Source organism: Phlebotomus papatasi, chromosome 3 (assembly GCF_024763615.1).
Source record: "Phlebotomus papatasi isolate M1 chromosome 3, Ppap_2.1, whole genome shotgun sequence".
In the NCBI taxonomy this organism is placed as follows: Eukaryota; Metazoa; Arthropoda; class Insecta; order Diptera; family Psychodidae; genus Phlebotomus; species Phlebotomus papatasi.
Window position 1 is genome coordinate 33,008,087 of NC_077224.1, and position 12,935 is coordinate 33,021,021.

The 12,935-nt window shown below is 32.5% G+C and overlaps 1 protein-coding gene across 1 annotated transcript in view; it reads left to right on the forward strand.

Annotated features, from left to right (window-relative positions):
- Positions 1–12,935, forward strand: part of LOC129805334 (potassium voltage-gated channel protein Shaw) — a 125,937-nt gene that overhangs the window by 7,166 nt on the left and 105,836 nt on the right. Inside the window, exon 2 of the mRNA XM_055853185.1 lies at positions 2,177–2,672. The gene's annotated coding sequence lies outside the window, so the exon portion shown is untranslated. The remainder of the gene's footprint in view (positions 1–2,176; positions 2,673–12,935) is intronic.

The window sequence follows — 12,935 nt, forward strand, 5'->3', positions numbered from 1 at the left end:
TTGCCGAAAACCGCAAGTCGATACCTTTTTTAGTTTAGGAGCTATTAAGCTCCAAAGAGCGGCCGGCCGGCCGGCCGGCCGGGAACGTAACTTAGCCACATATATATTCGGAATCAGGAAGTGGCGAAACGGATTTTGGCCAAATTTGAGGTCGATCGGACGACATGAAATTTTGTTAGGATTATAGTAGGTGAGATTGTTAAGAATCTCACCTAATTCGCATCGTTTGAAGGTTCAGTCTGTGCGAATCATGCCTACATTCCCCTAGTAAAAGTTAGATTTTGTGATGAAATACTAGAACAAAGATGTTTTTGTTCTAGTATTTTAAATCTAAATACACATTAAAATCTAAATAATTATTAAAAGCCGATAAAAATAAAGGGATTTTATTGAATCATATTTGAGGATGTGTCAAATTTGAAACTTCAAATGCACATTTATCAGGATAGAACAGGTTTTATCTTAAACTTATTAGTCAAAACATATTTCGTTCATCTGAGCGAATACTAGAGATTCGTTAGTTATGTATTTAATAGATACTTCGGTGATAACACAGTTAATTTCAAATGACTTTAAAAAGAAAACACTTCCCAAATCTTTTAAAAATACTGAAACCTCTGGATAACATTGGTGAAGCGTTTTTCTTTTCGGGGTGTCATGAAATTCACTGGCTATCACCGGAGAGCCTTATACCAAGAAATCGATATTTCTGGAAGAATCCCTAATGGTTCTTTAATTTTTACCAAAGTACACTGGTGACTTTGCCTCTCTGTTGTAGTTTGTAAGTTTTTTTTTTTTTAAATTTCAGTATACTTAAGAATGATCTTCAACAATTAGATATGGTGAATATGGATAGATTGGATTAGTGAAGACCATTCTTTAGTAAGCTTCTCACAAAGAAGCTCACCAGGAAAATAAGAAAAGAAGTTACTACCATACCAAAATTAATTAGAAAGTATGTAATTATTTTAGAGTACAGTTCCACAATGCTATGCCCTGTGGACTTCAGACTTTTTGACAAAGCTTGAAAAGCTCAATATTAGACCACTGCTGAAGGCTTGGAGTCCAAGCCGAGAGCTTTGGAGAAATCTGCTTTTTCTGAGCTATCCCACACTCTCTACGCTTACCGGTTCTCATATGTTCGTTTTCCAGTGCTATAAAATTAAAGAAAATATTACGAACAGCAGCAAGGCAGAGTCAGTCAGAGGGCATCGACATAAATTTTAGGAAGACGTCTTTGATTTAAAGAATTACAGCTCAATGTAAATTTACTATTTCTACAAGGCAATTACACTCGTAGATTAGCCCTTTAAGAACGAGACAGTTTTCACAGACCGAAAATCAACAATAAAAATAAAACCGACAAACAAAAATGATGAAACGTCTTATATTTCACCTTAGAAAATCCAACAATCCGATACGGTAATTTTCTCACCTCTATGAATAATAGGGACAAAAATAGTCCAAAAATTTAAGCAATTTTTCTGACAATACCAATGAATAATAATTTTCAGTCTATTGAAAAATGTTATGTATAAGTATTGGATTTTCTATTCCAAAAAGGATTTGGCTTAAAATATAGGAGATACAAAAAATAATATAATTCATTCATCAATGCAGTAATTTGAAAATTCGCCACTTTTCAACTTAAATATTTACATTATAAAAAATAGCTCGAGATTTGAAAAAAATACTTTAGGATACTTAACATTCTACTTTGCAATTACGTACAAACATTAGGAGAAAGTAATTTTACGTATTCAGGAAAAATTATTTTCTTTATGGGACACCGGTGTTCCAATCGTCCTTAAAGGTGTATAGTTCTGTAGATTTAATACTTTACACAATGAAAACTTATTTGATCAGAATGAGAATTAAGTGGTAGTTGTATCACACTGAAGATTAGGGTATACAAATCTGCTGTTCACTCGAACTGCAATCAGCCAATCACGCGGTGATTTGATCGGTGCCTATCGGTCGATATGCCACTTACGATTCATTCCGTTCAATTGCTTAGCAAACCCCTTACTAATAACCATGATTGTTTATAATTAGAAGTTATGTGTCCTGTATGAGTTAAAATTTTTTTTCCTGAGTACATCATTCTTCACAAGACTTTCTATTAAAATTCTTTTTAAGACTCATTGAGCAATATTCCTGTAATTTTTCCCCACAGAGATGAAAAGAGAGTAAGAGAGAAATTAATCGGAAAATTCCACTCACACATCTCTAAAAATATCAGTTAATAAACAAACCAGTAGCCAATATTTATTATGTGTGGATGAAAGTGTAAAATTGTATTTAAATCATTTAACGTAAATACAAGGAAAGTTCGAAAATCTTATAGAAACTGTACAATTGTGAGTGAATTGTGCATAATGATGGTCTGAGTGTCCATAAGAACATCCAATTGTGATGTCTTTTTCCTCAATGAAAGAGTTAAATGTGAAAAATGTATCCGGGAAATTAATTGAACAGACGAAAGATCAATGGTTTTTCTTCTGTTACAATTGAGGAAATTTGTGAAATAAAACAGTGCGAATCAAAAGAACACATTAATTGTGACTCCCAATCAGGCTTATTTATGGTAGCTGAAAAATCCATTGGAAAAATATACATTTGCTGAGGAATAATTCTTTCAACTTCTGGGCTGAACAATGAAGAAACGAAAGGTAAGTGATATACAATATTCTCAAAATGCGTGGTTTGTAGAATATGAGGTAGAAACTTGGGATATATTTGGGTTTGAATAATATAAATTTATCAGGTTCTCTGTCCCATTCAACATTAAGCAACTTTCTAGATGGTTGGGCAAATTATTACCAGCGCAATGACCTGATTTTCCTTCACTCATAAATTTTACATTATGTGGTGGTTCGGGTTGATGAGAGAGGGAAATCAATTGAATTCAAACAGTACCAACTTTATAATACATACACTAACTTCATTGTCACATATATTAGTGAAAAATCAATGTTCCTCATTATGCAGAAAATTCACAAAGACATGGTGGTTTTCCTTCCTCACATTTCTTTTACAAAAGTTACTTTTGAAAAGACCAACTATTAAAGTACAATAACACTTTGTGTTAGAATGACTTGGTGCAATAACAAACTTTCATAATAAATTTGATAAGTGGAAACAGGACTTTTTTCCCCAATTTTGTCATTTTATAGCCCCTCTTCTTTCATATGTTGTGCAGCTTTTAAATTAGTGTAGTGTTGCAAAATTCACTGAAACTTTATCTATATGAATCTTTTATTAGAAAATAAAAAGTTTCTCTGCCAGGAAGTGACTAACGACTACTGAAAAATTATCTTTAGCCATCGTTGTTTAATGTGCACCGATTTACAATGATTACAAACGATTTCATAAAGCACCTTAAAACTTGCCCAAAATAGCGAAAAATTAGTATAATTTAATTTTTGATAATATCTAATTGGAACTATAGTTCTCCTACATTTGGAATTCAATATTTTTAGTCTGACTTTAATTATCGAGGAGTAACTCGTTAGTTTTCGTTTTTTTTCGGTAGTAGAGTTGTCATTCATAATGGTCAAGTAGGGTGTTAGATGGTAGTTGAAGATTTTTTTAAATCAATATCCCTAATGGTCTGTTCTTTAGAAATTAACATGTAAGGGCCTACAACTTTAAATTCTCAAATTTATGCCAAAATATGACTCCTTTGAACCTTTGGAAATGGAGAACCGAACTGATCAAAATCTCTCAATTTGACTCGAAGCAATAAAAATATTGATCCAACTGTATTTACTCTGAAGTTACATAACAAATTGTTTATAGGATATTTATCAAGTAATTGAAAAATTCTTGGAAACTGCATGACCTGATTCTTGAGTTTGATAGAATACTTGTTCTTCCGGTTCTTCCTGTGGCTGAATTATTTATCATACTTGTTGCAGACTGAGAATATTTATTGTTATCCTTAAAGAACTTAATTTTCTCTACTGAGAAGGGCTTGAGTATTGTTGAAAGTCGACAACTTACTTCAAAAGTTTACTTTGATCATTGCAATACTCCAAGATAATCTTTGATACTTTAGCCACTTAACTACATTAGTATAAATATTGAAATGTTTGTGTTTCTGTACATCAAAAAGATTTTGTTTATGTTTTTGAAACTACGTGTGATGGTGAACGAAATGACTGGGACGCCCAACGAACAAAAACTTATCTTTTGTAAACATATTTATGATTCTTGACACTTCAGTGAGACTGCATGAAATCTAATAATCTATTGCCTCTACACACTAGGGAAATTTATATCCATATTGAAGTAAATTTCATGAATTTCTCTAGTGTGTACAGGCCATTAGACATTTAGGTCTTTCTTTTATAAACGTGTTTTTGGAACTGCTTATGGGAGTGAGCAAAGTGACTAGATATAGATCTTATTCACTATCATTGAGGTCATTTACATCGCCGCATTAGAAGAATGAATTGTTCCAAAATCCGATTCAATCTTACGGATTTACATTGAATTCGATTTTTAATGCGATAACTTTTTTGAGATGTTCGGAACGATATGAATATTACTCTAAACTTCTAAATGGAGTTTTTGTTTAATTTCTAGTAAGCTAAATTAATGCCAATTAGTATCAAAAGGACGTTTTCGGACGTTTCTGACTGTATCTTATCACCTTAAAATTTGTATTGTTGAAAATAAAGAGCTTGGTTTTCATATTTCCTCTTTTCATTTTAGCATTTTCGACTCTCATTTCTTTGAAGGAAGCTGAAAAAATCATAAAAATAATCTGTCAAGGTTTCTGTCGTTTTGCCAGCTGGGAATTGTTAGGGCTGTTTAAAAACAAAATTGACGAAACGTAGTAAGGTATAAAAGGTTACAGTAAACTCTTCGATATCCGGCTGACTGGGGGACAAAATGACATTTAGGTTTTTTGAATGATCAACGGTTTTTCTATTTTGTGCAGTGTGAATTTATTTTCTGTCTGACAAAGAAAAAGAGAATTTTCTTCATGATGTGCTTATGTTTCATTTTTTATCACAATTATGTATTAAAAACTTCGATACAATGTTAATAATAACTTTAATTAACTCTGGACAAACTTCATGTTTAGTGAAAATAATTTTGAATATATCAACCGCCAGTGTTTGGCAGCTGTCACCCGGATAACGAAGTGCTGGATAACGAAGAGTTGAGTGTATTTGCGATGTTTTACAAGAAGGAATAAAGCGGTAATTTTTTAACGTTAATACGATTTTTTTTAGTAAGTTTAACGATTATTCTTTCTTATGTGTCGTCATTACACTGCGTGACCTTTGTGGAACAGCAGATGGAGACTTAAAAACAAATGACTTACCACTCCAATTTTGTTTAATATCTACACAAATGGTCATCCACTATCGTCTCCATCCAAGACCTTCTTGTACGTACGTGGATGACTTGGCTCTAGCTGTTAAGGCAAACACGTTTCAAGGTGTAGAGTCCCAGCTTTAGACTTTCCTTGTGGAATTTTCCAAATTCTACAAGGAGAACCAACTGAAGCCAAATAACTCTAAAACACAGGCTAGTTGTTTCCATCTGCTTTACAAGTGGGCCAAAACTCGCTTGAATGGAAGATGGGAAGGATATTCTCTGAAGTACAAGTTCACGCCCAAGTATCTAGGTGCCACAGTTGACCGAACTCTTACATACAAGACCCACTGCAATAATCTTAAAAACAAGGTCAAAACAAGAAATAACTTACTACGAAATTTGTCAACGCTCAGTGGGGAGTGGGGAACTCAGCCGTAACTGACGTGTACGTCTGCTCTTGCGTTATCTTTTTCTGTAGCAGAGTACGCAAGTGAAGTATGAGAGAGGTCTGCGCACGCAAAACAAGTAGGCATTGCTTTTAACGACACCTCCCGTATAGTAACAGTTTAACATGGCATCAATTTTGATACAATCTTGACCCTCCTTCGTTTCAATTCAATTCGATCTGAATTCCGTGAAGAAAACTTTTCTCTTAAAACGTTAAACTACATAAATAAATCGTTTTTGAAAGATTCCAATTAAGTAATTGTTAAGTAATTGTAGAATTACAATAATTATTAATTTGTTTGTTTAGAGCTAGTTCCAAAGTGTGAAAATTCTATCTCCAGAATTAGGTGAGATTCTTTACAATCTCATCTACTTAATCCTAATAAAATTTCATGTCCACCGGTCGGGCTCAAAATTTACCAAATGTGTTTAGACAGTTCTTGATCACGAATATATGGCTGGCTAAATTACGTTCCTGGCCGGCCGGCCAGTCGGCCGCTCTTTGGAGCTTAATAGCTCCCCAACTAAGAAATATATTGACTTGCGGTTTCCGTCAAAGGTTATATATCGGATGAAAATTGAAAATTGGTACATTGACCCCACCCCTCCTTCCGCCATTTTGAATACCCCAATCTTTGTTTTCTAAATAGCTCCGTCCCTATGGCATCGTTCGAGCTCAAATTCTAGTGTGTTGTAGCTGGCATTAGAGCTTTCGATCAATACCAAACTTAAGAACCCATCATCCCCTAACCCGAGCCATAAGAGTCCAAATAGAATTTCTTTCCCCCACTCCTCCCCTTCCGATTCAAAACCATGTTTTTTGGGATTGCTCGAAAACGCGTCGTGCGATTTTTTTTATTTTTGGATATGTTTTAGAAATTATCCAGGTGAACATTTGACCATACACGAAAATACTATTGAATTATTCCTATTAATAACGGTTTTTCAAGGTCAAGGGTAAAAATACACTAGAGAGCGAGTGGGGTCATGTTTGGACTTGTTGGAAAGGTCTTGGAATTTCCTATAAAACTGATAACCAGTTCCAATCGGTTCTGAACCGGTAATGAAGAGGTTCATAGCCAATAACTATTTCTTGATATTTTGAATGATTTATGAATCGGTTTAATTCGGTTGAGAACCGGTAAATGGTAAATAATGCGAAAGTACTTTTGCGGTATAGCATCTAAGTCACGAGTTCGAGCATTACGCAAAGCCTGGGACGCTTTGTCATCCCCTTTTTTATTCAAAATTCACTTATATTTATTACTCTTTAAGTGTACTTTGGGATTTTTTTTGTTTAAATCGGTTCGAATCGGTTGTGAACCACGGTCATGAACCGATAACCAATTTTTCTACGAAAATAAATTCTATCACTCTCAAACTCTTTTGTTGGATCAGTTGAAATTTGCTTGTGAATAAACGGTAAATGATGCGAAAGTACTTTTGAGGTATAGCATTATAGTCACGAGTTCGAGCACTTCGCAAAGCCTGAGATGCATTGCCACCCCTTGAATTAGCTTGGTTAAGATTTAAATCATCCAGCATTGCAGAAGCCCCATTGAAATGCTCATTTAGAGATTTATGTTTGGATTATTTATCTCTTTTGGTGAGATTTAACTTATGTAACCTTTATGCAAAATGTCAGAAAGTTGACTGCACTTCTTGACTTTTTATCCGTTGCAGGTGCCAAAGGCTTGCATGACGATGAATATGCCCAGAGGATGAGGCATTAAAGTTTAGATTCAATATCTTCACATGTTTCATATATGTATCTCTGAAGAAAATTCAATATAATATATGTATTCGTTTTAGTTTTCACGTATATCTTTTTTTATCTGCCACACCAGACTTTCTGCACGGTTGGATAGTATAAGTCTAGGAAAGTAGGTTGAATGGGGAGCTACACATGATATTTTCTAGGGTACTATGGATAGCTCTGCAACAAATGAATTTTGTCAATGTGGGATGAAAGTGGAGATATGAAAGTTCATGGTACATGAGGTTGTACGATACCTTTATATTTTTTTCTTGTTGATTCTGATAAACGAGAAAAATCTTGAGAGAATTGTGCAACATCATGATGTTATAGGGTCAGGTTTTTACTTTTCTCTAATAGCACAACGAATAAAGTAAATGCCAAGCACTTATATTTTTTGTTATCAATTAAGTCCGAAACTTCGATATATCTGATAATGGTAAAAAATATTTTATTTCTACAGAAGAAAAGAAAAAGACGTCATGATTTTTTTTCAATTTCAAACGGCTCATTGTCATAAAATAATTTTATAATATGGAATAATATGGAATTTACGAAATGGAAATTTCGATATTTTCTTAAAAAATCTGTACAGTATTGACCCATTTTCAACAGACACTTAATTTTTGTCATCAGCATAAGTGTCGCAATATTCTTCATAGATTCTTTTAATTTACTTTTGCAAACACTCCACGATGCACCAGAGCCTTCCAGAGTTATGCTATAATGTTGTAGCTGGAGAGTGAGTGAACACGACAAGGGTAGGGAAACTCTATTTTGTTTCGGGAAAACTGTTGTGTACGACCTACCTTTTCTGCATATCTTCACCTTGTGCCCAAACGACACAAGGTAGTTTTTCCCAGTTCTCCCTCATTAATATCCCACTGCGAGTTAGAAGCTCTAGCGTGAACACAGGATTTTGCACTTTTCTGCTGGGAAAACCATTTCCATGGTCGTTTGCTGATGCACTCGCTTTTCTTTTTCAATCCCCAACAATATAAACTGAGTGAATACCATTAAAACTGGTGCATCACATGCTACATTTCTTTCACTCTTGCACAAATTTAACATTCCAGAGGAGGAAGAAACATAGATTGGGAGCAGTTTTTGCACCATTACAAAATTATCCAATTTTCCACCATGGTGCTGAAGCATGGCCAAATGTGTCAGAAAAAATGAAACATTATTAGAATTTTACCTTTCCATTTTATGGCAGAAACTCTCAAATTTATGTTCTTCATAAGGGTAAGAAATTTTGTAAAATTAACTCAAAAGAAACGTTGCAAGAATAGAGATTTAACAAAAGAGACGATAGAAGAGAAAGAATATGTGCATATTGACGATTACAGATTCTATGAACTTTGAAAATTAGTCATTAATGAAATGAAGTGTTCCAATGTTGAAATCGAGGTTGAAATATGATATTGGAATTTAGTAAAGTTTTTAAATGGAAAAAAATCTAGAATATTAAATAGCGAGGTAAAATAAAATTAGTCTAAAAGTTTTTGTTTTCAATATGGAATAATAGATATTAGGTGTGATTCCTTCTAATCACACCTACTTTTGAACAATATCCACTTAAGGATTTAGACATTCTGAGAAGTAGGATTTCTTGACGTGATTTATTATTCTTATAAATAAGTTTTGTTATGCCCAAGGTCTGTATTAAGTTAGTGTAATTATACCATTCAAAGGGATTCAAACATTTTTATTCTGGATAATTTCTGACGATTTAAGAGAGATTTGAATAACGAATCATGCCATTTAACACATTTTATGCTTAAATTCTCAATTTGTTTTAATATTTCTTTTATATTTGAAATGATCTTATTCTAAAATGTTTAAAATAGATGATAAATCGAAAACAAAATGGCAATTCATTTTTAATTTTAAAAAAAATTAAAGGAATGTGTGTGTGGAACACAACCCAATTATCCAAAATGATAAATAGGACCAAAACTTATAAGAAATATCCTATAAGTTAAAATTATTGGATCCTGGGTAATAAAAACAGAAGTAAGAATTAATTCTGCTTGATATAGGGTAAGTGTGCCAAATTCCGGCCAGCTTGCAATTCCGGCCACCTTTTTTATTCCTCGATTTCCATGAAGTTTTAGTTTTTATACACTCAAAAAAGAGCTTATTTGAGGCAAGGTTTAAAATCGACTATAAACAGGGTTAGCCACGGTTTAATTTTAAAAAGGTTTTAAACTGTAAACATGAGTTAACCCTGTTTTAGCAATTTTAAATCCTTTTTTTAGTGAAGGATTTCAGTATTAACCTTAACACATCGGTTTAAATCTTGCGCAAGGTTTGAATGGTTTTAAATTTCTATCATGGCGAGATTCTTAATGCATTTAAGGGTTTCTCGTGTAAACTTGTCAAGTGGAATCAGAAAGAGAAAAATGGTGTTTAGTGTTCAGTGTGCCTCAAAGAATGGAGGCATTCGCGTTGACATTTCGAGGATTGGGGCTCAATATGAGCCCCCAGTGACCACCCAGGGACATATCAGTGACATAGAAGAGTAAATTGTGAAAAATTCTGTGGTAAGTGGTGCTTAATTTTCTTTTCAAGTTTGTAGCCAAACGTGCGCGTCAAGAATCAAAGTGCGGAATTTTCTCCCTTTTTTCATGAGATTTTCACTGAATTTAGGGTCAATTTTACCGTAAATGTGTAAATAAATGGTGAGCAATATATTATCTAAAAAAATCTCGGTGAAATTCTTGAAGATTTTAGTGGAAAAAGCGTGAAAATGCTGTTCACTTAGGATTATCCGCACGCCTAAATTTTAAACCGTGTCAAGATTAGGAATTTACTCCTGTTTTAACCTTGAGTTAACCGTGTTTTAATCTCTCAAGGGTTGATTTTCATCCTTGCCACGGTTAGTATTGGTGGATTGGTGCAATGTGTGCGCGTCTAAAGCCATTGTGCGGCGTTTTCTCAAGTTTTCACGAAGTTTTCACAGAATTTATCCCGATTTTCCACCATCAATGCCTAAATAAACAGTGAGAAATTAATTTTCATAAAAAATATCGGTGAAATTCTTGAAGGTGTTAGTGGAAAAATCGTGAAAATGCTGTTCTCTGAGGATTATCCGCACGCCTACATTTTAAACCGTGTCAAGATTAGGAGTTTACCCCTGTTTTAACCTTGAGTTAACCGTGTATTAATCTCTCAAGGATTGATTTTCATCCTTGCCACGGTTAGTATTGGGCAAAGTGTGCGCATCCAAAGTTAAAGTGCGGCGTTTTCTGTATTTTAACGTGATTTTCACAAACTTTTAATCCAATTCTATCTTCAATGCGTAAATATATGGTGAGCAATGTATTTTCTAAAAAAAATCGATAAAATTTCTCGTGATTTTAGTGTAAAAACTGTGAAATGCTGTTCACCACAAAATATTCTAAAGACTTTTGAATTTTAAACTGTGTCAAGTTTACGTTTTAACTTCTTTTTTTAATCTCGAGTTAACCGTTTTATACGTTTTCTATTTTCCACGGGATTTAGCCTCATTTATTGCTAATAAATAAACATCTATCTATCTATCTATCTATCTATCTATCTATTTACATGTCTAAACGGTTAAGATAAATTTTGTAATTTTAGTTTATGTTACCATTTTTTCTTAGATGTCGGAATCGGAACTCCAGATTTGCAGAAGTTCGAACGAGAGGATCATACTGAAACATGGAAATTCTACCTAAAATTTCAAGAGGAGAGAGCAGAAGCACGCCAGGGAGCAGTGGAAAGTGCAAAACAAAATAATTGCCACCGTCCTAACCTTACACATCTTTTGAAGTGGTGCAGGCTGAAGTAGGATTGTTTATTTTAAGGAATTACGTAGGTTTTTTAGAAACCAAAAAATATGCCCTCTTTAATTTTTTTTTTAAATATAATAAAGAATATTTCTTCAAATCCAACTCTGAAACATAAAAGTACAACATTAGAACAATATTTTCTAAAATTTTCATTTACAAATTTTAAGAGGCTGATCTTTTAAAATGATTTTCGGAGACATAACTCACATAATTTTTCTCTGAAATCAGAAAACTAAATATTTGCTGTTAGCAGTTGAGCAAAACTTATATTTCAACAAAAGTTTAAAAACATGAAATATGTTTTCAATAGCATTTTTTACAAGAAAAAAAGGCGTATTTTACACTACATTTCGCTGTGCAAAATAAGGTATGATCAAGGAAAAAAAACAAATCCTTGTGTAGGTTTTAAACAATCAACTCTAGAAGTATGCAAATTTTCGATGAGATTAATGCATTAGTTTTCGAAAAATTTTGCATATAAATCTCACAAATTTAGATTTTAAAAAGAGCTTTTAAAGTTGATGCTTCTCAATTGGCTTTAAATAAATTTGTAAAGGCTCTATCCTAAAGTTTCTCACTACTGGCTTGAAGCTTTAAGATGAGAAAATATTCTTCACATGTTGTACTATGTTATCAAAGAATATGTATATATTTAATATGTATATATTAATGGCGTCTACACACTAGTAGATTTTTTTTTTAAATGCCTTTTTAAATCAAATTTCCCATATCCTTGTAGGTAGAAACGTCAGAATTTTTTTAAAAAGGCATTTTAAAAAAAAATTCTACTAGTGTGTAGACGCCATAGTTGTTCAGGTAATCTAGATATATTTACTTATTTTTCATTGAGATAAGATTAAATATTGAAATAGAATATAGGTAAACAAATACTGTCAATTTTTCTTGATGGATTTTCCTAAGTTTTTACTTAATTATTTTGAAAAAACCTTTTCTCATGCTGTTGTAAAATTTACTCCCTAGTTTTTGCCACTATTGTTTTAAAAAGCTTTAAATAACAGATATTTTTACGAGACCTTAAAAAATAATAATATAATAAAGTTAAGTTTTAATAATAATAATAAGTTTATTGGTTCATGCCCAGAATACAGAAAGTAACATGTAGTTTAAAGTAATGAAATAACTAGGAGTTATAAATTCTTATATTTGTGTTAAATTGTAATTATTTAATAGTAAAATAAGGAATTATAATGATATATTGTTAGAGAAACAAGTACCATTTTATTGTAATAAATTCTAAATGTTTACTTAACCTAATTATAATTTTTTATACTTCTACACTGATGTATGTGTATGAGAAATTCAAATCTCACTTAAGTAAACTTCTTGGAGATCATTTTTCAATCTTTGTTAGAATTTAAGTCAAATTTACATGTAAAACAATTAATTAAGGCTTAGAAATTCCTTTTATAATATTTTTCTTCACTGAGAAAATAAGAAAATAACGACTAAAGTATAAACTTAATTCTAGCCGATACTTTTTATTTCCTTAGTGATGCAAAATATTATAATAAGAATTTCTAGTTTTATTTAATTATTTTCCAAGTAAATTTGATTTTAAT